The sequence below is a fragment of the Protopterus annectens genome, chromosome 1.part0 (assembly GCF_019279795.1).
Source record: "Protopterus annectens isolate FY-2018-M chromosome 1.part0, PAN1.0, whole genome shotgun sequence".
NCBI lineage: Eukaryota > Metazoa > Chordata > Ceratodontiformes > Protopteridae > Protopterus > Protopterus annectens.
Window position 1 is genome coordinate 587483852 of NC_056725.1, and position 27063 is coordinate 587510914.

Below are 27063 nucleotides of genomic sequence, written 5' to 3' on the forward strand. Positions count from 1 at the left end.
TAGTGTGGTGGGTTAATGAAGTGTGCTATGTTATACAGGGGCCTGGGTTTGACACTTGGGAGAGGGTGTTTATTTTTGGAATGTGAATAACACTGTCATAAACACATATAGAAATTAAAGTTCATTTAAGGTGAAGCGGCACTCCGCTTAAACCCATGCTAAAAAAATATATAAAGAAAAGAAAAAGGGGGTGATAGGAAAGTGATGAAATGGAGGCAAGCAGGGAGAAAAGCAATGTGAAAGGCAGGTAGTGATGTGCAGGACAGGTGTAGGGGAGGACCATAGCTATCCATTTCTTGTACAGCAACAGCTATGCATTTTGACAGGTTTTGTAGATGAATTTGGGCTCTCAAACTTTAGAGAGAGGGGTGAGGATAACACAAATGTGTTGTCAAGCCAAACTGACCAATTTAGTTGTGTCCAGTGGGCATGGGTGCGAAATGGAGAGCTACGTATGTGGCAATATCTTTTTGTGGGAGAGGTGCCCATTTTTTTTTGAGAAGAGAGTGGAATGTTGAGGAAGGGACACAGGTACATATGGGGAGGTAAGTTGGGTAGGAGAGGATGCAATAGCAGACAGAGGGAGTGTGTGACAGATGTGGGTGGTAAACACTTTGGACGGTGAGGGTGTTGTGGAATCAGAGTCGCATGTGCGTCCAGATGGCAGCAGCACGACTGACATCCTCACCCATGGGCAGTCAACAATGCTCCTTCAATGCCCCAAAGGTGGCTGTGCTGGAGGCTGGGCACTAGCACCAGCCTGCTCAACCAGGTTGGCCAGTCTGCCCTCAATCTGGTGCAGGTGATGTTCATAGGCCCGATGAATGATCCTGTGCACCACGACTGGCAGTTCCTGTTGGGTGACTGCAGCCCCTCCACCACCACTCCTAGGGGGAGGCTGGGCCCCCTCCCCTGATGTGGTTCTACCCAATGTCACAGGTGGTGCAGGGAAGTGGAGTGGGCACCATTGGCCTGGGTCCCAGACATGCTAGGACACAGTGCCATGGCCAGTTGAGGCAAGGTAGGCAGATCACCAGGAACCGGCCTACCCTGATGTGCTGTGGTGATGTAGGTATAGCAATAAGTATAGGTTAGTTATGAACAAAACATTGTAATAACAGCATGCCAGAACAGTGGAAATAACCCAATTACATGTCAATGCATATTATGTGAAACACAACAATACATGACAGAACGGTCAGTATGTTAACAGCATGCCAGTAACAGTTACAGCATAAGGCCAATAACATAGGTAATTCAACAAGGTATGTTAATATGCAACCATTATAATACATAACAATAATAATACACATGCCCAAAATACAGGTAACTGAACATATGGGAATAGTAAACCATAACCAATGGATAACAATAACAATGAAATAAAGATAAGGGTTAGGAAGAGAGAGTAAAACAGTCCATTAGTACCACTGTAGGTTAGTTACTTGACAACAGTTCTACTATCTACTCTATGGGTCTGTCCTTTATTTATGTGCACAAGTCTCCTATAGCTGCAGTAGCATGTACAGACCTCTCAAGCTATTTGCAAGGGACAGTATGAGCCAAGCAGGAACAACTGTGGGTACACTACTACACATAACAGTGGCACATCAGGTGGACCTATATAACTACCGAGGTGTACTGTGGGCTGATGTAGTAATCTTTGCAATTTAGGTAATTATGCCAATGGTAATCCTGTGACAGATGGATTATGCACAACTAATTACATTATATGACAGCAGGACACTTGAGCAACATATATGTGCACAGTATAGACCCTAAATAACTATCATGCCTTACTTGGCAGGCATGGAGATAGAACCCAATAGCAGTGACTGCAAAGGACATCTGCATGGAATGTATGAATTAGCTGCAGCAACTGTGAACAGACACTCCAGGCATACAGCCATATCAAGATTATACATTTTAGTTATTTCATTTTATTTGATTAGTATTATATTTATTTCCTTTATGTTATGCTATAGTTTCACATTCTTCTAATGATTTTAACAGTCTGTGACATCTAAACACACAATTATTTTCTCATAATATGGGCTATATAGTTCCTATGGAAAGAGAATCTGTAAACATTACATGAACACTACTGTAATATTTAGTACCACATAGCACTTGACTAAAACCCTGGTCTGTGTGTGGCAAAATGCACTACAGACACAGCATTTAACAAACTGAGCTATTGAGTCACTGCTGACTGCTGACTACTGACTGACTGATATTTGCATAGAGCTCACATGGAACCAATATATGACCTGGTAGTACTACTACAGTTGTATACTAGACTGCAGTGACAGTAGAACACACATGCATCAAAATACAAGCATGACAGAGATAGCAGGTAATCTGTACATTAGTATATAGAATACAGGTGTACACAATATATTGTTATTGGTTTGAAATATCTGTGAAGTCAACAAACAACATTAAATCATGGAGCGGGCTACCTCACCCATATACCTTGCTTACCTGCTGTTTGTGGATGATAGAGCATTATGTGGTCAATATTGGCCTAGAAACAGCTTTGACTGGTACTGTATGCATTAAGTAAGACATTTGGCTGCCATTATATTTGGATGCTATGGCTATTACAGGGTTATGGGAACGGAAATTGGCGGGGCAGTACAGTCCACATACACTATTCCAACCACTTCTGGTTTCCAGTCAGCACTATGTTCACCTCAGCACAAACAAATTAAAAATCCGGTCAAGATAAAAATGTTTGAATTTATTAACCCAATGACAAAGTTCAGCAAGCGCTTTCACCCAAAAGGGTTTCTTCAGTCTATAAAACAGGAAAAAAAACAAATTCAAAGTATCCTATATATACTCTATATATGCTCAGCTGACAATGACATCATTTCCTACTACAGGATAAAGCTCTAACTAGAGTACTTAAAAATTCTTAAAATGTGTACATAAATATATTGTTTTTCAACCATTAAAACTATATTATACATATATATGTGCATCACTAAATTAATATTAGTTCATTATTCATACATACCTAAAAATATATAAGTTTCGGTTTCTTAATACATTCAAATTTCATTCATAGACTTATAACACGAACATATGGTACATGAAATTAATAAGCAATGATGAATTCCTTGAGTCTATACCCTAACTCTTCTCCCTTTTAATATCAGCTTCAAGGGTACTCTCTCATTCAGTCCAGGGGGTCAGTCCGCTCTCAACCTTATAATCCACTTAGTTTCAATCTGTTCAGTCTGATTCATTATATCACGCCTCGTTATGGTGGGTCTATTCATCTGTATAACTAAAAAGTTAAACACATGTTCAGATGAAGTTTCTATAACATGTCTAGACAAGGCATTTTATCGTATTTGATTCAAATATTGTATTGATGTTCCCTAATCCTATCTTTAAGTCTCCTGTCGGTCTTGTCCACATAAAACGCTGGGCAAGACCAACAGGTGGCAAGGTAGATCACATGTTTGGTGTTACAAGTTGCTCTAGGGTGAAAATAATAACAATGCTGAGTGACTGGTTGAGTAAACATGGCTGTACTATCTATCATAGGGCAATAGCTACACCTATGACAGGGTCGAGTGGTTCCATTAATGGGACCAAACATAAGGTGGTTATCAACTCTCTGCGAACCACATAGCATCCTCTGTAAGTTAAGCCGATTCTTAAACCTAAAACTAGGTCTACTACCCACTATGCCCTAAATATCGGGATTAACTGTCAGCAAATTCCAATGCTTAGAGTATATATCTCTAATCGCACTAACATCTTGCGTGTAGTAAATTGATACTCTAGTTTCATTTCTGATAGAAACCGCCTCATCCATCATACCTGTTCGTTCTAAGGTGGTCTCATTCCTGGCCATAAAATATGGTGCTGCCCTGTCCTTTCTGAGGTCATCAATCCCCATAAAGCCTTTCTCTATTTCTTGTGAATGGTAAGATCTATCAAATAATTGTCATTGTAATTCCAATAACTCATTCTGAAAACCAGTTTCAGTTGAGTTAAGTCGTGAGACTCGCATCATCTGTCCTCTTACTATATTATTAAAAACATACCTGGAGTGCATACTGTTCCTGTGTAAAAGAGAATTTCTATAACAGGATTTCCTATGGACCCCAGTATTCAGTAACCCATTGGGGAGTCTCTCAACAAACACATCTAAATAAGAAACCATCATATGTGAAGCATTCATTGTGAATCTTAAATACGTTCCGGTACAATAAAGGCTGTCTCAGTGTTCGGGGACCAGGATAGTCCTAAATAAATCCCAGGAATCCGATAAAAGGTAAAAAAGTGTTTAATTACACTAAAAAACATACACCAAAGTAAAAACTGTTGCAAAAACAAAGATTGAGCACTTTCATCTCCCTCCAGAGACTTCTTCAGAATCTACCACCATTTTCAGATGGTCCTCATTAAATACATAGTTCTCAAAAAAGTTATACAATGGGCAGAACTTCCAATACATATTATAACACTGGAAACAATAGAAATAACAATGGAAAGAATATGTATAGGGACAATTATGAATATAAACAAGCTGGTTTGGACAAACAGGGAAAGCAAAGTTTTTATGAATATAGCGCCTATGGACATGACCAACAGTGTTTTAATGGTAGTGATGGAGAAAATAATGAAAGAGTGGGTGTCTCTTTAGAAATGGAGGAACCCAGGAGGTTGGAAAGGTTAAGGAATTGGGCCCAACAATCCTCCTATGCACAAGTCATGATGAACAACAATACCCAACATTTGGGGAGAATACGCAGATAAGGGAAGATGCCAATCAAAGTATTATTGTAGACAGTACAGAAATAGATCTAATGGTTGAGTTAGACCAACAACATGATGATATTATTAATTCATTTAATAATTTTAATATTTTCAACTATACTGATATATCTATTAATGAAACCTATTTAAACTATTTACAAACAGTTTTACTTTTGTTCCTATTAAAAAAACTGGAATTGAAAATATTTTATTAGATATAAAAATTTTTACACGTAAATTAAATTTTATACACGTGTATAAGGATAGGGAATTGCAGGACAGGGACAATGTTCTTGTTAGATCTAGTACCTACAACCCTCCGCTTCAGTTTGAAATTTTGAATTTTGAGAAATGTGTTACTAATAAAATATGTAATGAATATAAACAAGAGATTGAGATACGTAAGAACTTGACCGAGGATGAAATTCATCTGTTAAATGAACTTAGTGGGAATGAAAAAATTCGGGTGATGAAACCAGACAAGGGTGGGGGGATGGTTCTTATGGATAGATGGGACTATATTAAAAGAATGAAAGATATTTTGGACAATGAAAACTATTATGGACTAGTGACTAGAAATGAAATTAACATATCTTACAAGAAGATAGATTTAATTTTGGAAGACAGTGTGTTACAAGGATTGATTGACATTGAATTATACAAATTTCTTAGAGTCCCTAAGCCTGTTATACCTGCTATCTTTGGTATACCCAAGTTACATAAATCACTACACAACCCACCCATGAGGCCTATAGTTTCATCGCAAGGGTCTAAGACACAACCTCTCGCTATTTATGTTGACACGAAGTTAAAAAAGTTTTACAGTAAATATGAACATATTTTAGTTGATTCCTGGGACTTTTTATACAAAATTGGCTAGAGTATTTATACAGATGATACAATATTTATTACGATTGATGTAAAGGATTTGTTTTCAGTGATTCCTCAGAGTGAAGGCTTGGAATGGTTTGAAGAAATGCTGATTGAAATGAATTTTTTAACGGGATAAATTTAAAGTTGTTTTAGAGTGTATTGAATTAGTTTTAAAATACAATTATGTTTACTTTCAGGGTGATTATTATCACCAAAAAGAAGGAATTGCCATAGGATCTTCATGTGCCCCCATATTTGCAAACATTATTATGTTATTTTGGGAATGTACATATGTTTTTAGGTCAGTATATAGTCAGTATATAGCAAAATATTTTCGATTTTTGGATGATATATTTGTTTTATGGATAGGACCTGCTGATTTTATAAAGGAATTTATTCAGTATATTAATCAAACAACATTTTTACAATTTACACATCAAGTGGGCAGAGATGAAATTCACTTTTTAGATGTAAAATTAAATAAAGACTATCAAAAGAAATGCTATAGGTCAAGTGTTTACTGGAAGGAACATTTTTCTAATGCGTACTTACATTTTGATAGTGATCACCCTTACCAATTGAAGAAAAATATTGTGAAAGGCCAGATGATTAGGATGGCTAGGATGATCTCTGATGAGAGTGATTTTGTGAATGAAGTCAACAATGTAGAGAGAATGTTTCTTGAGAGAGGATATCCAATGGAACTTATTAATTCCATAAAAGAATACGTCCTTATAGGTAGGGGTAATAGATATACCCCCCTTTTAACTAGTGGGGGCAGTGTTGATTTCAATCCTGCAGTAATTTATCCAAATAAGACCCACAATGAGCAGGAGGTTGGTAATATTGGTAATTCAAGTACAATACCATATCTGACCTTAACATACTATGGGGGTATGAGATGGTTAAAAAAATTTATTAATGAGACCTGGGATTTGTTCAGAAATGTATCTGCTAGAACAAATGTGTTCCAAGGCAATATAAAATACAGTTTTAGAAGAAATAAAAATATCACAAATTTGATTGAAAGAGAAAAGACTATATAGAAGGGACTAATAAGAAATGTGGTGCTTTTAGATGTGGTAGATGTGCACAGTGCTCTTATATAGCTGGATTAAAGGAAGTGAAAATACCTAGCCTAGATTTGACACTTAGGGCTAGAAGGTATAACAGTTGCTACTCAAAAGGGGTAGTTTACCTAGTATTTTGTCAAGCATGCTGGAGCTACTATATAGGGAAAACTGAGCGCCATCTCAGATCTAGAATTTATGAACATAGTAGGGACATAAACAAGCACAATGAGAATAATGCCCTATATAGGCATGCTTTGACTTGTAATATGGCTGACTATAAATTTTGGATTATAGAGGAGGTCGCTCACCCAGATAGGGGTGTTGACTGGGAAACCCTTTTAGAGTATAGGGAAATGATTTGGCAGTTAAGGCTCGATGCATGTTGTGGTAAGGGCCTTAATGACCACATTTCTATTACTCCAGCACTAAAATTGTTAGCTGCAGATCCAAAGATTAAAAATAAAGTGAAAACAAGATGATTGTATGACAATGTACCCCCTTCTTTTTAAATTAGATTTTTAAATAGTATTTTTAAATAGTATTTTTAGACCTTTGGTATTTTATATTTCTATTTTATATTTTATATAATATATTAATTATACACTTATTTATTACACTATATTTTATAAATAGAATATTTATATATTTATTCCATTTATTATGTATTATATATTTATGCATCTCTATATATTTATTTATTTATTCACTCCTTCAATCACTCTGAATTGGATTGAATCTTTGTATAATAAAATATATTTATATACACATATATTTACATTTTATAATACACCTTTATAGTGTATACAGTGTATATTGCGTATCTCAAGTATGTCTTGGGTTAGTTTTTATTTACTATTTTCTATTTATTATTATATTTTTTTCCATGTACTGTTGTTTGGCATAATGTCCTTTGTTGGTGTACATGTCAGTCCTCTTTTCAAATGCCAGCCCTTTAATGTTTAATTGGTTTAATTAGTTTTATTTAGTTTAATTAGTTTAATTAAGGAACACACTGTTAACCAATGATTTTTGAGCACTATGTATTTAATGAGGACCATCTGAAAATGGTGGTAGATTCTGAAGAAGTCTCCGGAGGGAGACGAAAGCGCTCAATCTTTGTTTTTGCAACAGTTTTTACTTTGGTGTATGTTTTTTAGTGTAATTGAACACTTTTTTACCTTTTATCAGATTCCTGGGATTTATTTAGGACTATCCTGGTCCCCGAACACTGAGACAGCCTTTATTGTACCGGAACTGCGCATTGTGTGGTGGTTTGTGGACATTTCACCTTTTGGTTACCAATCTTAAATAAGTTGTCAAAGAATTAATACATGTCAAAAAGTTAGATAATTCATCTATACCTGCAGTCCAAATCAAAAAAAGGTCGTCTACAAAACGTACATAGAATACAACTGACCTTTTAAATAGTTCCATTTCAAATAAGCTGTTTCTTTCCCAATCAGCCATAACCAGGTTGGCGTAGCTATTGGCACACGAAGTGCCCATAGCTACACCATCTCTCTGGCTGTACATTTTATTGTTAAATGTGAAAATATTATTAGTTAGTACAAGTCTTAACAATTCACACAGAGTATCAATGGATGTCTCAGTGGTGGACTTATAGTCCTGTAGACATCTCCGAATGCATTCAATGCCATCATCATTCGGAATGATGGTAAATAGAGACTGGACATCTAAAGTAACTAGCAAATATGACAAGTCTTCTGGTATAGTTGACATTCTATCATATAACATCATTAGAAACTGTTTGGTATCTCGTAAAATGTAATTATAAGCGTTAACTATGGGTCTAAATCTAGTTTCCAAGTACAATGAAACAGGTTCTGTAGTCCAGCCCCTCCCAGCAACAATAGGCCTCATTGGAGGATTTGTAGGATGTTTATGTACCTTTGGCATTCCCTGAAGACTAGGCATTAAGGGATCTTTTACTAAGAAAAAATTAAACAGTTGGTCAGTAATAAATCCTCCTTCTCGAAGGCTCAATATTGTATCTGTAACCCTCTTAATTGTTCTGTCCACCTGATAGATGTGAATATAGTCATAGAACTGGCCATCTGATAACATAGTCTGCATTCTATTTACATAATCGGCTCTATCATAATGACAACTGGGCCGCCTTTATCGGCTGGCCTAATTATAATATTCCGGACATTCTTAAGTGTTCTTAGAACTACTCTTTGTCCTGGTGATAAATTACCAAACCATTTTCTATTCCTACTATTATTATCGAGGTTATACAGATCTTCCTCAACAAGTTTCGAGAAAGCATCAATCAACGGGTGTAGATTAGGCATATAAGTACTCGGTTTTCTAAAATTCAGCGAAAACCCGGTGGAAGAGGCATCACCATAGTCTAATCGCAACTGTATATTATGTGCGAACATTTTAACATCAATCACTGAGTCAGTCAGATCCCTCTTAATGGAAGGGATAAAAGTAAGTCTATTCTCTAGGACTGCTATCTCATCCCATGATAGCTGACTCTTCGAGATATTCCAAACTAATGATTGCTGGTTCTCTCCCATATTTTCATTAAAGTTGGCCCTACTAAGTCCTCGTCTATCAGTCTCCTCTTCTGCCTTCCCCTGCTCATGGATCTGTCCCTCCCTCCCTTCCGGGGCATGGAAATCGGGAAAGGAGTCGGACTAATGACCCAATGTTTGGGTCAGCACTGTGATTACTTTTGATTTCCTTCTGACTGAAGGATCACCCTTCTCTGTTTGGTCAGAAGTTTCTATTAACTCGCCCTTCTCTGTTTGGTCAGATGTTTCTATTAACTGTCCAGAATTCACAACGACATTACTATATAATGTCCTAGGGCTATCATTTTCATTCAAATATTCAGAATCTACAATAGGGGGTACCAATACATTTCTATTACCATTCTCTTGATGTATTAAAGCTGTGGTGACAACATTGTTACCAACATTACTAACAGATATATAATTTTTCACAGCATACTTGACAGATTGTATATTTCTGTCATTAAACACATTTTGTCCATCATTTCTAATATCAAGGGTGTTATTATTAGGACCCTTCCCCGGTCTATCCTTAACAAACGTAGTCTTAGGCCAAGTAAAGACTTGGCCTTTCTGGAAATCGGTGGTATCTCTACGAATCTTGTTTTGTTTTTGTTCCACCAATTTCTTTTCATACATAAAAACATTGTCTAAAAGTCTCTCGAAGCTTTTATCAACTGCTGCTACAGGGTATGTTCCTGAAATGAAACATTGTTGCTTTCTGATTCGACTACGCAATGTTTCCTCTTCTGGACAAAAATAATCATTTAATAGCATCATATACTGCAAACTAGTGTCAATATTGATTTGTTGCCACTTATACAAAAGTTCTGGATATAATGTACCTGTAGTCGGCATTTTTAAAATTCGCAGCCCCCTCGGTATGATTTTTCGGGAAATGCACACTTCAAAATGTTGACGCTGGAGCTGCAATCTCTTTAGTTTGATGAAGTCCATCTCTAATTGGTTGATCAATGTAGATAGGCCACTGCAGCTAATTCTGCGTCTAACCCTTCATTCGAATCCGAGGCCACATCATACGAAAATAGTGGATTTTCCTTTCTGGAAATACAATTTTCAAACCTATCAAAATCCCCACCATTCTGGGGATTGTAAGGTAGTTCTAAGTTAGGTACAACTGGCTCCGCCATAACTATCAGACTGGGGTCCATAGGAAATCCTGTTATAGAAATTCTCTTTTACACAGGACCAGTATGCACCCCAGGTATGTTTTTAATAATATAGTAAGAGGACAGATGATGCGAGTCTTACGACTTAACTCAACTGAAACTGGTTTTCAGAATGAGTTATTGGAATTACAATGACAATTATTTGATAGATCCTACCATTCACAAGAAATAGAGAAAGGCTTTATGGGGATTGATGACCTCAGAAAGGACAGGGCAGCGCCATATTTTATGGCCAGGAATGAGACCACCTTAGAACGAACAGGTATGATGGACGAGGTGGTTTAAATCAGAAATGAAACTAGAGTGTCAATTTACTACACGCAAGATGTTAGTGCGATTAGAGATATATACTCTAAGCACTGGGATTTGCTGACAGTTAATCCCGATATTCAGGGCATAGTGGGTAGTAGACCTAGTTTTAGGTTTAAGAACCTTATGTTTGGTCCCATTAATAGAACCACTCGACCCTGTCATAGGTGTAGCTATTGCCCTATGATAGATAGTACAGCCATGTTTACTCAACCAGTCACTCAGCATTGTTATTATTTTCACCCTAGAGCAACTTGTAACACCAAACATGTGATCTACCTTGCCACCTGTCAGTCTTGCCCAGCGTTTTATGTGGGCAAGACCGACAGGAGACTTAAAGATAGGATTAGGGAACATCAATACAATATTCAAATCAAATCCAATAAAAATGCCTTGTCTAGACATGTTATAGAAACTTCATCTGAACATGTGTTTAACTTTTTAGTTATACAGATGAATAGACCTACCATAAGGAGGGGTGATATAATGAATCAGACTGAACAGATTGAAACTAAGTGGATTATAAGGTTGAGAGTGGACTGATCCCCTGGACTGAATGAGAGAGTACCCCTGAAGCCGATATTAAAAGGGAGAAGAGTTAGGGTATAGACTCAAGGAATTCATCATTGCTTATTAATTTCATGTACCATATGTTTGTGTTATAAGTCTATGAATGAAATTTAAATGTATTAAGAAACTGAAATTTATATATTTTTAGGTATGTATGAATAATGGACTAATATTAATTTAGTGATGCACATATATATGTATAATATAGTTTTAATGGATGAAAAACAATATATTTATGTACAAATTTTAAGAATTTTTAGTACTCTATTTAGTTAGAGCTTTATCCTGCAGTAGGAAATGATGTCATTGTCAGCTGAGCATATAGAGTATATATAGGAAACTTTGAATTTGTATTTTTTCCTGTTTTATGGCCTGAAGAAACCCTTTTGGGTGAAAGCACTTGCCAAACTTTGTCATTGGGTTAATAAATTCAAACGTTTTTATCTTGACCGGATTTTGAATTAGTTTGTGCTGAAGTGAACATAGTGTTGACTGGAAACCAGAAGTGGTTGGAATAGTGTATATGGACTGTATTACCCCGCCAATTTTTGTTCCTGTACCTTTGTGTTGGATAGATTTTATTCATTTATATATTCAGGACTCGGGACTCTTGGGCGGCAGTTGGAGTTTGTTATTACAGGGTTATACTTGACTGCAGCACCTTCCATTACAGCCTGAATGCATACATTTGTACTGCAATGGCTAAATCAAGACAAACCTGATATACACAATTAACCTTGGTGTTACTTGTAGTGGTTCATGATTTATTGCAGAACAGTTGGCATTATTCATTTCTTGATAAACAGCTCTAATTCCACACTTATTGCACTACAGACTTTATTGTATACAGTTTCATGCAGTTTCTGGTAATGTTTTGACTTTTTATTGAACAATAGTTGTCATTAGTCAGGTCTTGCAATACAGCTCTCCTTCCACAGTTATTGCTCTACAGACTTTCTTGTATATACTTTAATGTGGGTAATGCTATTGTTTCATGTTTTTATTGTACTACAGTTGGCATTATTCATTTATCACACAACAGCTCTAAGTCTACATTTATTGCAATACAAACTTTAATGTGCATACTTTATTGCAGGTAATGTTTTACTCTTTCATGCTTATTTCACTACAGTTAGTATAATATATCCATACTCACCACACTCACGGCACAACCTGACCAAGCACCCGGCATGCACTTTGAGGTGCAAGCCCTCTCCTCTGCAGCTGTTGGGAGAGAAGAACACCATTATGCATGCCAATTTAGCAGACATTCAGATTAGATATTGGTGGTAAAGAGATAAAAGTACTTACATATATGTGGGACATCCCCTGCCTGAAATTCTTGAACCTAGGTGTCCAAGAGCTCCCCCTTACATCTCTTCAGGTCATCATAGTGGTGGTGACACTGCTCACCTGTACAAGGATACCAGCTGCACTGGTGAGGTCCTTGCCAGCCAGTCTCATGCCTCCACCTTGCACTCTGAGCCCTGGTAACCTCCCTGCAGAAGCCAGCTTGCATGATTTTTTTACAAGGAGTCCAACCATGACCCTGGACTCTAGGATGCCCCAAAACTGTGCCCAAAAGTGTGAATCCCCACCAACGCCTACCATAGTATCCTTCAGAGACAGAACTTCAATGGATTATGCTGTATTCCCACCTTTTTGGCTTAATATAGCCTGTTTTCCTGCCCTTACATGTCATTGTGAAAAATTTAAAGATGCAGCATGTCACTTAGCATACAAACCAGCGCTGCTGAGCTGAGCAGTGCAAAAACCTGAAAACCTGTATGCTTAGCAATGCTCAGCAGTGTGCAAACCAGATAAGCAGCGCCAAGCAGCACATAAACATTTTCAGCTGTTATTGTGTTTATGCAGTGCTTAGCAGGGCTTAGCAGAGCTTAGTGGAGCACAGCAGGCCAGAATTTAAATAAAATTGGTATTAATTGTATTTCAAAAATAAATGCTTATTTTCCCTTGCATGTATTCAAACCTCTGCACCTACTGCTCATGAGGCCGTACCTCTACCCATTTAGCTTCAAGGATATGTGGAATTCAGCTATACCTTTACATATACCTCTTAGCTGCCTATAAGCACTGCTGAGCACAGCACTACTCCACGCAAACCCACTCAGCTATGCTTAAACATGATCGTTAAATAAATAAATTGCAGCTGGTTTCTATTTTTAGATCAATAACAAATGAAAACAAAGCAATGAACACCAAAGCAGTAATTCCACTATTAGAAGAACCAGACTGCTGGAAGAACGATGAAGTGGAAAAGACTTTATTGTTCTTGTCTTGTGAAAAAAACATTAAAAACGTCGCTATTTTTAGATGTCTGGCAGGTGTCTCAGTGTCACCTAGCACTGCTGCACTCCATGCAAACATCCTCTAAAAAAAAAATAGAAAAAAAAGTAAGAATAAAAAAAAATGCAAATAAACACTTACAACATTAAAATAAACAATTGACATTGTACAAAATTAGACAGTACAGAGAGTATCTTACTCATCTGTGGACACAGTTGGCACTACACTCCCTACACTGATTCAACAACCATGTTCCATGGCTCTCCTTTGGCAATGCACCATGATTAATATGCATGGTGTGCTTCCAAGGTGGAACCGTGTACACAGACATGGTAATATTCCATGTAGGCATTACACTATGCCTACATGGATTTTATTAAATCCTGGGGAGGGTCTTTCCTCACTTTCTAGGCCTGTGTTAAGGCATATGTGCAAATTCCAACAAACAATAGGAAATGAAAAGAATCCAAGTATAAACAAAATACAAAAATAGAAAGGTGTAGAAAATAAGCTATTCCAGAGCATAAATTCAGTTCTGAATAACATATCCATTTTACAATACTGTCTTCCCATACACACCTCAAACCAGTCCTGTAAGCCATCAGTTTCAGGGAACAGTTCCTTCTGTGCTATCAGGTTATAGGACTCTCAAAGGTCCTCCAAACAAGTTGCACCCTTTGAACTGTTTAGCCTCAAACCATTTGCCTCTCTGGCCACAGTATTCCAGGGGACCAAAAGGGTCCTGAAGTGTGAACCTTCATGGACACCATTGGTAAAAGGGTGGTATTATATTGGAAAGATACTGCAGACTCCTTTCAGACCAATATGCTCATTCCCACCTGGAAAGGATTCTTACAGAGCCATGGGAAAATGTAGTAGACCTAGTTACTTCAAAATTTGTAGAAAAGGCACAAATTAGGATAATGTCTGAAGTTCTGCAAAAGCAACGGAGTACACCAGAGGCCGTTCTTCACAATGAGGATGAAATAAACAGAAGTAGGACATTTAGAGCAAACAGAGATAAGTATAGAAACTGAGACCAAGATAAAGGCAGGGTGTATCCTGTTTGCTATAATGATCATATTAGAGAACTGCCAGGTCTAGGATTCAGTCTCTGATCAATAAAATCACTGGACTCTGTAGGTTTGAGCTGCAGGCACAAATGATAAGCCAAGTAGTCACATTGCAAAGAGCAGGTATTTTGTCAATGAAAGGGTTAAGCTACAATCTAGAAGATAGGGGTACATCACTCACATACAACAATTTAAAACATGGCTGTGGTAAAATAGTAGCAGTGAGAGTTTAGCATGGTAGGGCCTGCTGCTGTACTGCATTGTGCAAAAATTAAAAAAAAAAAACACTGAATGCACAAATGAAAATTATAGAATATTTCTAGGTTATCTACTGCTTGATATATGCCTCATAAGAATTTAAACATGCATAGCTTTGGCTGTAAAGTATGACTCTGGAAAAAATATGGCCTTCCAGGGCTTATCTGGACTAAAGTAGGAACTTCATTCATGGTCGCTGCTTTGCCAGGTATCTGACAGTTTTTTTGATACTTAGGAAAATGCAGTGGTTCTTGACATGAATGCTATCTGCTTTTTCTACCACAACTGCTCCTACAGGAAGGTGAAGACTCAGCTGTTTATTCATTTGCTTTTTAGCAGCTTGATTATGCATGTGACTCCTTTTGATGCTGATTATCTTTTTATACTTAAGAATTTATGTTAAGCAAGAACACAATTTTGTGGAAACAGTGGTGAATATATATATATATATATATATATATATATATATATATATATATATATATATATATATATATATCAGATACTTTAATATTTTCTTAAATACCTTTAATGAATTATAACTTCTCTCAAAGACAAACTTACATTTACATAAAAGTAATCAAACCATATTAAAAAGTTCACATTTACAAGCATTATACATCACATATATTGTTATATGTCAGATAATCTAATCAACATTATATAATTTAATTCCTGCCTTCTCTTAAACCACGTCCTCCTCCAAAACATTTTTCTGCATATATTGTTCCCACAATTTCCATTTTTTCTATGCAATTTGCTCACACCCTTTTCTAAAACTCCCACTTCCTGTTCTATCTCTGTTGCAGTATTCACTACTTCAAGTATAGTTGGTTTAGAGTTTGATTTCCATTTTCTAGTAACTGCCTTTTTGGTAGCCACCAGAATTAAACTTAACAAGGCCTTACTATGTCTAGGCAATTCAGATCCTGAATTCCAGCAATTTCCTTAGCTACACTCATTTGATCATCCAGTATTCCTGACAAAGTACTCTATAGGGAATTTTTAGTGGCTTCCAACTCATTACACTCCAAAAATATATGTACCCAAATAGCTCTTTCTTCCCAATCACACCTCCAACATTTACCATCTAACTTGAGGAAAAATTCTTTGGATTCTGCTTTGGGTATAAAAGTATCTCTGCAAACACTTTTAGGCAAAAACCTAATCTTCTAGATTGTGTTGCATAATTGGGAGCCATGCATACATCCTGCCATTATTTCTTTGTGATATGCATAGCTAATCTCTATTCCCAATCTTTTCTGACCTCTTCTGATTGGGTCCTATAGTTGTTATACAATTTTTATATGCCCTACTAATTACCCCTTTTTTTTCCAACATCAGCTCCTGTTCTAGATTCAATTAAAAACTCAAGCAGTGCAAGTCTTTCATTTAGGATTACCCTAATCCCTTTCCATACCTTTCAACTGTCCAGATTTTTGCCTCATGTTTTTAGTTTGTTCCCCATAAAACTTGTGGTTTTCTGGCAAATCACTGTTGCTTTAAGCCACTAAATAATGGAATATGTTTGAATTTCAGACTTCCTATCTTTTAGAAAATACATGCTAACACAAATTGTGCAATTTTAGAGACTTTTTTAAGTTTATAAAAGCAATATTTAAAATATGTCCCTATTTTGGGTCATTTCTTGCAGTAAGAGGTTATGAGGTATGTCCTTTTCTCTCTTTTTTCTCTTTGTCTACATTCTGATACCTTCCCCTGATACAGAAGGTAGTCAAATCAATATCTGTGCAGTAACTGAGACCTGGTTCAAGGCTCCAGAGAGCACCCCTGCAATACCAGGCTACAATTCTTACCACACTTTTTGGCCACCAAACCAAGACCGAAAAACTAAAGGTGGAGGAGTGTCCATATTCACCAAGGATATTCACACCTCCAGGCTAGTTGCCCAACACAATGCATCTGAAATTCTCCAGGTGCAACTAACACTAGGTAAGACTGCAATCCAAAGTGTAGCGTGCTACAGATCTCCCATCATGCCCCAAGATTCTCACTACACCTTTCGAAACATACTGGAAAATATTAAGTTACAACCAAACACCCTAATACTGGGTGATTTCAACTATCCTGCCATTAACTGGGAAAACTACTCGGGTACCAACACTTTTTCCCAGTGGTTCTTGGAGTTCATAAATTTCAGCACCCAGGATCAACTAATCCATTGTCCCACCAGGGGCTCCAGTATTCTAGACCTGGTCATTACCAACATTGGAGATAGATGCTCCACACTAGTGATCTCCCTCTCATTGGTCAGGTCTGACCATAAGCAAATCACCCTTGACATCCACATCCCACCCCACCACTCAGTAAGGAAACCCCCGTAAAAAACTTCTCCAAAGCCAACTTCATGCTACTCAAGTCAGAAGTGACAAACTTCATGACACCCATGCAGATGGGATCTGAAAGTTTGACTGCTGAATCCTACACTAAGGCACTGTACGAGCACATCCACTCGTGCATGAATCGTGCCATCCCAAATAGAACCAGGATGGTCTCTTCCAAAAAAAGGAAGCCAATCTGGTGGTCTCCTGCCATAAACAAACTATACAACAGAAGGAAGAAACTGTTGCAGAAAAAAGGAAAATCCCAGGATGCAAAAAACTCCCTTACCAGCCTCAGTAAGAAGCTGAGATCCCTCATAAAATCCTCCAAAGCTAGTTATGAAAATAAAATTGCCAAAAATGCCAAAGACAACCACAAGGCATTCTATAGTTATGTCAAGAATCTAAATGGCAATGCTCACATATGCTCTGAGCTACAGCAGAATGGCATTAAATATACAGATCCCAAGGATATTGCCAATATCCTGGCAGATCAATTAGTGCCAACTTCACCACACTCTCACCCTCTAAAGGGCCCATCTCAATATCAAAAGATTGCCAAATTCCGGTAATCACGGCCACACAGGTAGAAACTACATTCTCCAAAGCTAAGAATACAGCATCCATGGGACCAGATGACATCCCGGGCTGTGTACTACATGAACTATAAAATGAACTGGCACCTCACCTAAGTGTCATGTTTAATCATAGCCTCACCTCAGGCTTTGTGCCCACTGAGTGGCACACAGCTACAGTTATTACACTCCACAAGGGGGGATCCACCTTGGATCCTGGGAACTACTGTCCCATCAGTCTGATGAGCCTGATCTGCAAGGGCATGGAACGCATTATCATTGAACATATAAACAAAGACATTGGCAACCTTCAAACACTGGACCCCACCCAGTTTGGGTTTGTGAAGGGCCAATCTTGTCTCCTGAACCTGATTGACTTCTTCAAATCAATCTCCAGAGCTGTGGACAAGGGTAAGGTAGTCCACACAGCCTATCTGGACCTCGCCAAGGCCTTCAACACCATCCCCCACTCTGGAATTACAGATAAACTTACTAAGCTGGGCATAAATCCCTACGTCACTCAATGTGTTGCCAACTGGCTTACTGACAGAACCCTGACTGTAAAAGTAGCTGACTCCAAATCCAGCTCCAGGGTTCAGTCCTGGGACCGCTCTTGTTTGGCATCTACTTCTCCGAAGTACAGGCCAACACTGAGGGACTCTGGCTAACAAATTTCGCAGATGACTGCAAACTGGGAGCCATTATTAAATCCCCAAATGATGTGGATATTATACAAAAGGACCTTACAGAAACAGATGCTTGGTGCTAGAGCCATGGGCTCAAGCTTAATGCCAAGAAATGTATAGTTATTCCCTTTGGGAAAAAACATGTACCCAGGAATTACCACATAGGTGGCAGTACACTAAACACTGAAAGTGTGATGAGAGACCTAGGGATACAGATGGACAGTGGTCTCACCTTCGATAACCACATCACAACAGTCAGGAAAACCTTCTATGTGGCATACTTCATCACTAAGAGTTTTCATCCAGAAAAAAGGAGGTCATTGTCCCACTGTACTCATCCCTCATTAGACCCACTATAGAGTACAACGCCCCATTTGGCAAGTCCCTCACAAGAAATCTACAACAGCTGGAAAGAGTCACAGACCTAAAGCAGATGCCCTATGCTGACCATCTAAAAAAAGTCCAGCTATACTCTGTGGCATATCATTGACTCAGAGGCGATCTCTGCTTAACATACAAGGCCATGTCAAACCCTGAGCTGTTGGACATGCTCCACTTAAAGAAATCCCAATCCCTCAGAGCCACATGCTCCATAGATCTAAACCTTGTCATCACAATGAACAAAACATGCTGGAGGGATAGGTTCTTGACCCAGAGACTCCCCATACTCTGGAATAGACTGCTCATGCATGTCAATCAGAGTGCCTCCTTGGCCCTCTTCAAAAGGAACCTTGACAATTGGATGAGAGATAGGAAATTCACCCCGGGGATCATGTCAGTCACCCTGCTAGACAGGGGTCCAGGGAAGTAAATATTGTGGGAAGAAATATCCAGGGAATTGCTATGGCTAGGCTTGTATATGCCCTAGGGCTGATAGCCTAGTACCAACCTATGAACCTATAATACAAATGTCTTGTTGGCCTCTTCCCATTCTACTACCTTTCCTTCTCTAATTATTTGCCCCCAATACCTTGGTTCCTTTGCCTTCTTACTCCAGTAAGTTCCAGTCCCTTCTTATCTATTCTCTGTACGCTTAACTGCAGTCATCCCTATTAGCAGAATCTCATTTCTTCATTCTTGTGTTGGCTTATTTCTTAGTATTCCTTCTGCCACTTTATGTATATAATATTGCTTTTTTTTAATTTCTCCAAGTCTTTTGGGTTTCTAATACCATGACAGGAATGGACCCCATTCCTAAGTCAAAGTATGATTAAAGTTCATGAAATTAGTATTGTTTCAAGCTTTGATGTCAGCCAAAAATGCTCTTCGCAGCACCCGCAATGTGCCCAGTAATGACTCCTGCAATTTGTAAGGTGTTACATGCATAGGTAACATATCTAAATAGGATTGTAAATTCTTTTTTATAAGACCTGTCGCTTTTACTACTATTGGAAATGTCTGGGTATCTTTCTTCCACATTGCTCTTGTTTTTGCCTGCAGATCCTGATATTTTATGACTTTGTGTATCTCTGTATGCAAGACACTGTAGTCACTGGTTGTGGCAATTTCAATGATCAATGTTACTCTTTGTCATCCCGCTTGTCTTCTTTTCTTGGATCACTATATCTGGTTTTCTAGCATCTATCTTTTGAACTGTTGGTAATAGATGATCCCATGGGATGTAGACTTCTTCATTTTCTATGATGCTTTGTGGCTCATGTTTCAGTGTTTTTCAGCCACTTCAGTACCATAATGTTTGCACAATCCCAGTGCAACACTCTCACCATATTATTATGCCTTTCAGTATACAGTCCTTCTGCCATTGGTATGTTGCAACCAGCAACGAGGTGTGCAAATGTTTCCAGTTTGGTTTTACAAAACCTACATCTGTCTGTTTCTCCCACGTGTTCAATGGACCTCATAAACCAACATGTATGCAGCCCATTATCTTGGGCTGTCAGTATTAACCTTTCATCTCTTGGTTTGAATTCACCTCTCCTTAACCATTCCTGCATTCATTTCTGATCAACACGAGGTTCTTCCGGAAGTTTTCTATACTTGCAACTATATTTATGCTTTTTTCACATTTCTTGTCTTCTCATCTGATCATTCACCTTATATTCTTTCTTTTGTTTTTTTTTGGAACATTCATTTGCTGCCTAATTTTTTTTCTACTTCTTGTTTGATTTCCATTCCTGCTTGATGCCAATATGCTTCTGTTTGATTAAGCAGAGAAGTCATCTTAGATTTATTCTCCTCATGTTTCAAAACTTTCATTACTTTTGAGTCTTGTGAGATCAGCAGATATGTGTGTAGTCCCATGATTGCAGATCTATACATAGAATCAATTTCAAGGAGGCCCATCCCTCCTTCGGAATGGGTAATATATAATCTTGGTATACACTGATTTTTATAAATCATTTGGTGAGCATGAAGCATCCTTCTTGTTTTCCTATCTAATCTATCCAACATGTTTTGGGGCCAGCCAAGCACTCCAAAAGTATAAGTTAGGACAGGAAGAGCATTGGTTTATAGCTTGGATTTTGTTTCTAGATGTCAGCGTTGTTTTCAGGATTAATTTAAGTCTTCTGAAATATTCCTTACTAAGTTTTATTCACATATTCACATTTGTTCATGTTTTATTGTTGATTCTTCATCAATTCCCAAATATTTATACACTCATTCTTGTTCAAGTTCTTTTATATCACATTATTGTCCCAAACTGATGTCTTCCTGGTGTTGCAGTCTTCCTGCTTTAAAGGTTGCTTTTGCACATTTATCAAGACCAAATGACATTCTTATATCATCTGAGAAAGTTTTGACAACTTGTAGTTGTGCTTTCAGCTTCTCATCTGATGAGCTATACAGTTTTAAATCATCAACAAAGAGAAAATTAGAAGTTTTTTACATTTTGTTGTTTTCTAGGAGCCAGATTATAGCCATGGCCTAAGCTGTTAAGTAGATAGCTTAATGGGTTAAGGGCAAGACAGAACAGCATGGGTGATACAGAGTCTCCCTGGAATACCCCCTCCCCTTTGAATTTTTATCCCTGGGATAATCATTTGTCCTTTATCAGGGCTTAATTGCAAAGTGGTCTGCCACTGTTTCATGGTCACTGCAATGTAGTTGATTAATGTAGGGTGTATCTTATGCATTTTTAAGCACTCTTATCTATGAATGTGTGATACTATCAAATGCTTTTTGTAGTCAGTCCATGCCATACTTAGATTCTTCCCCTTTTACAGTTCTCCACTATGACTTTATTTAACAACAAATTATCCTTTGTTCCATATGACTTTCTTTTATTGCCTTTTTGTTCTACTGCCATAATTGAGTTTTCTTCTAAATGACTATAAACTCTGTTGGCATCAATTCCCGTGTACAGTTTATACGTCGTCAGAAGGCAAGTTATTGGTTTATCATTTTTAGGGTAGCTTGCAGGTTCACTCTTAAGAAGGAGCATTGTTTTTCCTGTTGTTAACCAGGTTGGTGTCCGTTCAGGATGTGCATATAAATAGTTCTTACTCATGGCTAAATCTTCATGCACAGATGTTAGTACTTTTCAGCCAAAGGTTAGGTACTGCATCTGGGCCTGGGGTTTTCCAAATGGAGGCTTTTCTTAACTTTGTTTCAATCTCTTCTATCCATTTAGCATCTTTGTTATGTTCTACAGGATCTTCATAGATACTTCTCCAAAATGTATCTATTTCTTCTTTTTTGGTGGTCTTTCAGGTCCTTTTACCTTATTTCCCAATTCTCTATAAAACTTTTTTGGGTCATCAATAAATTGCTTATTTTCTACTTTTCCTTTATACTTATCTTCATATCTTCTAAGTTTTTCCACCTGTGCTGAAATTTTTAGTTTGTGGTTTGTGACAGTGGATGATAGATCCTGGTCTGTTCTAATATTCTGCATGAATGTTACTATTCTCCTTAAGCATCTGCATCCAAAATCTCATTCTTTTCTCATTTCTTGAATTACTCCCCCGCCTTGTCATCATCCATTTCCACTTTGAATTGCAGCTTTCTGTTTGTATTATGTATGGGAGCCTTAACTGTATAACTCATAAATACCTCTTCAAATCATATAATCCGAAACCTCCTTTTTCTACTGGGAGGACCCACCTATTTCACTTGACTCTTGCCCTCTTCCCATCCCAAATAAAATCATTCAACTCTTTCTTAATTACTATCCACAACTTCTCCTCTGGTCGATAAAAATATGCCTGACCTGTGTATAAAACTAAAGGGAGTAAAAATATTTTTTAGTGCTTATATTTTGCTATTCATATCCACAGACAAGAGCTTCCAGTTTCTCAGTTTTTTTGTATTATGTTTTGTTTAGTCTCTTCCACATATCCATAACTGCCACAACTGAATTCTTTTTTAATCCATACTCCTCGTTGTTGTATCTTTTGGCTTTTCCCAGTTAGGGGTCGCCACAGCGGAACTCCGGTCCGCTAATGATTGGAAGTAGATTTTTACGTGCAGAGTTGCCAGCTCTGATGCACAACCTTCAACGAAGGTACGCTCATTCACACATGTCTCCACGCAGAAGACACTCTAGCTGAGAATCGAACAGGACAATGTCTTTCTGTGAGGTGACAACGCTACCGCAGCACCACCACTGCAGAATACTTCATTTTATCATATCCCCATAAATATGGGTATTTCTGGACCAATTCATGCGTGGGTACATAGTTTAGAACTATAGCCTTTGTTTTACATTCATTAATTTTATATCCCCAAAAAAACAGAACTGGTCTCAGAATTTTCTACAACACTGAGATGTCTTTTTCTCATTCCATCGGGTACAAAATAATATCTGCAAATAAAGCCAACTTTTCTTGAACACCATATCAATTCAATTTCTGAGTGGCTTATTTTTTTGCCAATGGTATTAAATATAACACAAACAATAAAGGGGAAACAGAACACCCCTGCCTGGTTCCCCTGTTCACACACAACTTGTCAGACAGGAACCCTGCCACTTTGATTTTTGTCTCCAATCCTTCATGCATCCTTCTAATTAACCTTATCATTGTATCAGGAAATACAAATGCTTCCATTGCCCTACTCATAAAATCCCAACTTACTCTGTCGAATGCTTTCTGTGCATCAAGACCCACCAATAACAGTGGTACTTTCTTACATTCTGCTCCCCTCTGGATCACCGTTGTTCTGTTAATGTTGTCAAATGTTTGCCTTCCCTCCAAAAAAATCACAACGGTCCATATCTATCAATGTTGGCATTACCTTTGCCATTAAAGACATAAGCACATTATAATCATGGTTTAAATTTGAAATGGGCGTATATGATGCTGTATCAGACGAGCCTTTGCAGTCTTTAGGAATTACAGCCACCACAGCTTTTTCCAGGATGTTGGTGCCTCCCCTCCTTTTAAAATACTATTCAGTAAAACCTTCCAGATATTTATCACTTTCTACCCTCCTAGCTTCCATCCTTCCACCAGAATACCATGTATTACTGGAGACTTTCTACAGATTGGATTAAATCACCATTTTTCTCTCATCTGCTCTTATCTTAATTGTTAGTTGTTGAATCTCATCTACTTCTAACTTTGGCATATTTACACCTTCCATAATATTTCCATTTGTGCTTTTTCTTGATTTTCCCACTTATCTGCTTTATACATATCTCTTAATACCTCTACAGGATCTCTGATTACTTTTCTTGGTATGGGCTTCCTAGATCTGGAGACAACAATTTCTATGTTCTGTTGCCTAAGTCATTGTGCCAAATGTTTTTGTGCTCTGGAATTGTTATCAAAAACACAGTTGCATAATAGCATTTTTTCTAAAGTTGTGCATATTATCCAGGTACTCCCTCATTTTCTCTTTAGCACTCTGCAATTGGGCCTCTTCTGTCTTCCCCTAATTTTGTAGCACTTTAACCTTTGTCAGCCCCTTTAAATAACTCTTATTACTTCTTAACCAGATTTCTTTGTCTTTTATTTCAACCCTATTTTTTACTCTACTTTCATTTTATCATGATCTCTAGTTATAATTTCTGGAGTACTTTCTGTCTTCCCTAATAACTCTCAGATGATTTCCCTACACATTCCTGAAATTCCTCTCTCTTTAACAGGTAGGTGGGGAATTGCCACTGTCTCATCTTTATTTCATTACCAAGCATTTTTATCTTAGTAATTATTGGCACATGATCTGAAATAGTTATTGGATGTGTACAAATTTCTCAATTAAATGGACATTCTTGTGAAATACATTTTTTCAAGTCTAGCCTAGTTATTGTACCTTGGGGAATAATATGTAAATTCTGAGTTCCTAATACTAAATTCATGTTTTTGTACTAAATATTTTCATAAATTTCTTCATAACTCTACCTTTTGTGTTATATTTTCCCTTCTAGGCCCCTAGATACATCGTCATTGGTGCAAACCAAATCCCCACCTATAAGTAATATTCCCTGTTGAAAGTTGATTATTTTTCCCAACATTTTTTCAAGCTCTAAAATAGTTTTAGGTGTAATATAAATGCATGCCAGTGTAATCCTTGCCAGCAGCCCCTTACAATTACAAATCTTCCATTATCTTTTTTCCTCTTCTGTCACTACTGGGACACCTCAAGCAATTAGTACTCCTCTTTCTCTTTGTCCTTGATATTCTACAGAATATCCATTCTGAAATCCTTTCTTTCTCAAATTCAAATGTTCAGTTCTTTCCAAATGTGCATTTTGTAACATTGCTATTTGCACTCTGCATATTTTAATATAATTAAGTATTTTTTCCTTGTTGTCTATACTTGTCAAACCATTCATATTCCAAGGTAATATGGAAAGTGTCACCATTATGGTAAGAAGTCATCATTCCCACCTATAATATATGGCAGTTTTTAAATGTCTATTTCTAGATTTGTGACACATGCACCCATTAATGTTTGGCAGTTTAATCCTATAAACAGCGTTTTTCTTATCAACACTGGAACCTATGTCACTTTTGACAAGACTTTTTGTTTTATTAAAAATCCTCAAAAAAACACCCCTCCATAACCTGTTGGCTTAATACAAACACACATAACTATGTACATTTTCAAACAATGAAGTTTAACCCTCCTAATAGGAATATTTGTGCCAAATAGACAACTGCTAATGCAGGCCCTAATTAAAATGAAATTGAGGTTATCCATACCAAGACACATGCTATTCTCTGTGTTTCTACTTATAATACTTGGTGTCTGTTCTTTTTTTTATCTTTAACCCCCCCCCATGTGAAAACTACTTGCATACTTTCAGAAATCATTAACTTTTAGCCTTGAAAATAGTGTTTTGTCTTTTAATGTCCTATCTTTAGCTTGCCCCATAGAAATGTAAGAGAAAAAAGAAAAATGTACTCCTTTGCTGCAGCCTGAAAATCAAGTTGAAACGTTTATTGCTAAAATAAATCTTTTCATTATATTCAGTGTTTTATACTTAGTTGTTTCCACTTAAAATTTATTATTAGATTAGGTAATGGGTCTTAATCCAGACAGTCACTTATGTAAAAGTAAGAAAAAACATAACAGCTCTATGCGTATTATGATCTGTGTACCTTTTCACTCCATTTCCCCCTTCAACAACCCAAAATTGCAGACTATTAATTTAAACATGCTTTTGTCTAGGTCTTCTTTTTTTGCACTATAATGCCTACATTTCATAATATCAAAAATAAGAAAGATAATCAGAAGAAGAAGAAAAATAGCAGATGTTTGTTTTAATAACTTTATCACATACAGAACTAAAATACTTTATTATAAAATATGCAATTTATACTGTGAAAACTTTCATAGAATTACTGTTAAGAAAAGAAATTGTTTTACTTGCAGTTAACCCCTCAGACCCCTTCAAAACACTAATGACATTAAGTGAGGAAAATGTTTTTCAGATCCTCACAAGTTTAACAGTGTCACCAAAAGTCTCACATTTATTCACTAGTTTGTGTGACACTGGTCTTCTTACTGTTCATCTGCATCTCTCAACTCAGATTCTGGTTCAATTCCATAATACTCCCAATTCTTCTAGTTAACTTCTTTGTTTCTCTCTGTCTCAAGCATTTTCCTTGGAACAGTGGAAAAAGTTTCACTGGTAAATTATCTCCGTATGCTTTATCATCAGAAGAATGAGAAGCAGAGTCCCCTTCTGCTTGATGGGTCATTTTTTGTTTGACTATCTTTTGTATTTCCTCCTCAGCCTGTTCTGCATTAAAAATGACTCTGATCCTCCAGTTAAAAATATTCTAAAGACAGCTGAATATAGCAGCATGAATCGTATGCCTTCCTCTTGACATTCCCTGATTACTGAATATTTTTTTTTTACTTCTGCCTAGTGTACAGTGAATAATCATTTTCCACACTCTACTGTCTCCAACTTTTAATACTTTATCCTTTTACCACAGTTTGTCAGGACCAACTGTGTCATTTGGAAGGTTTGTCTCTTTACTAATAAAGATCTTGGCTGCTTTCTCGTGGCCAGGTTTGGAGCATATACATGATGTGCCTTGTCAATTAACAGTTCATGCCATGGAATACC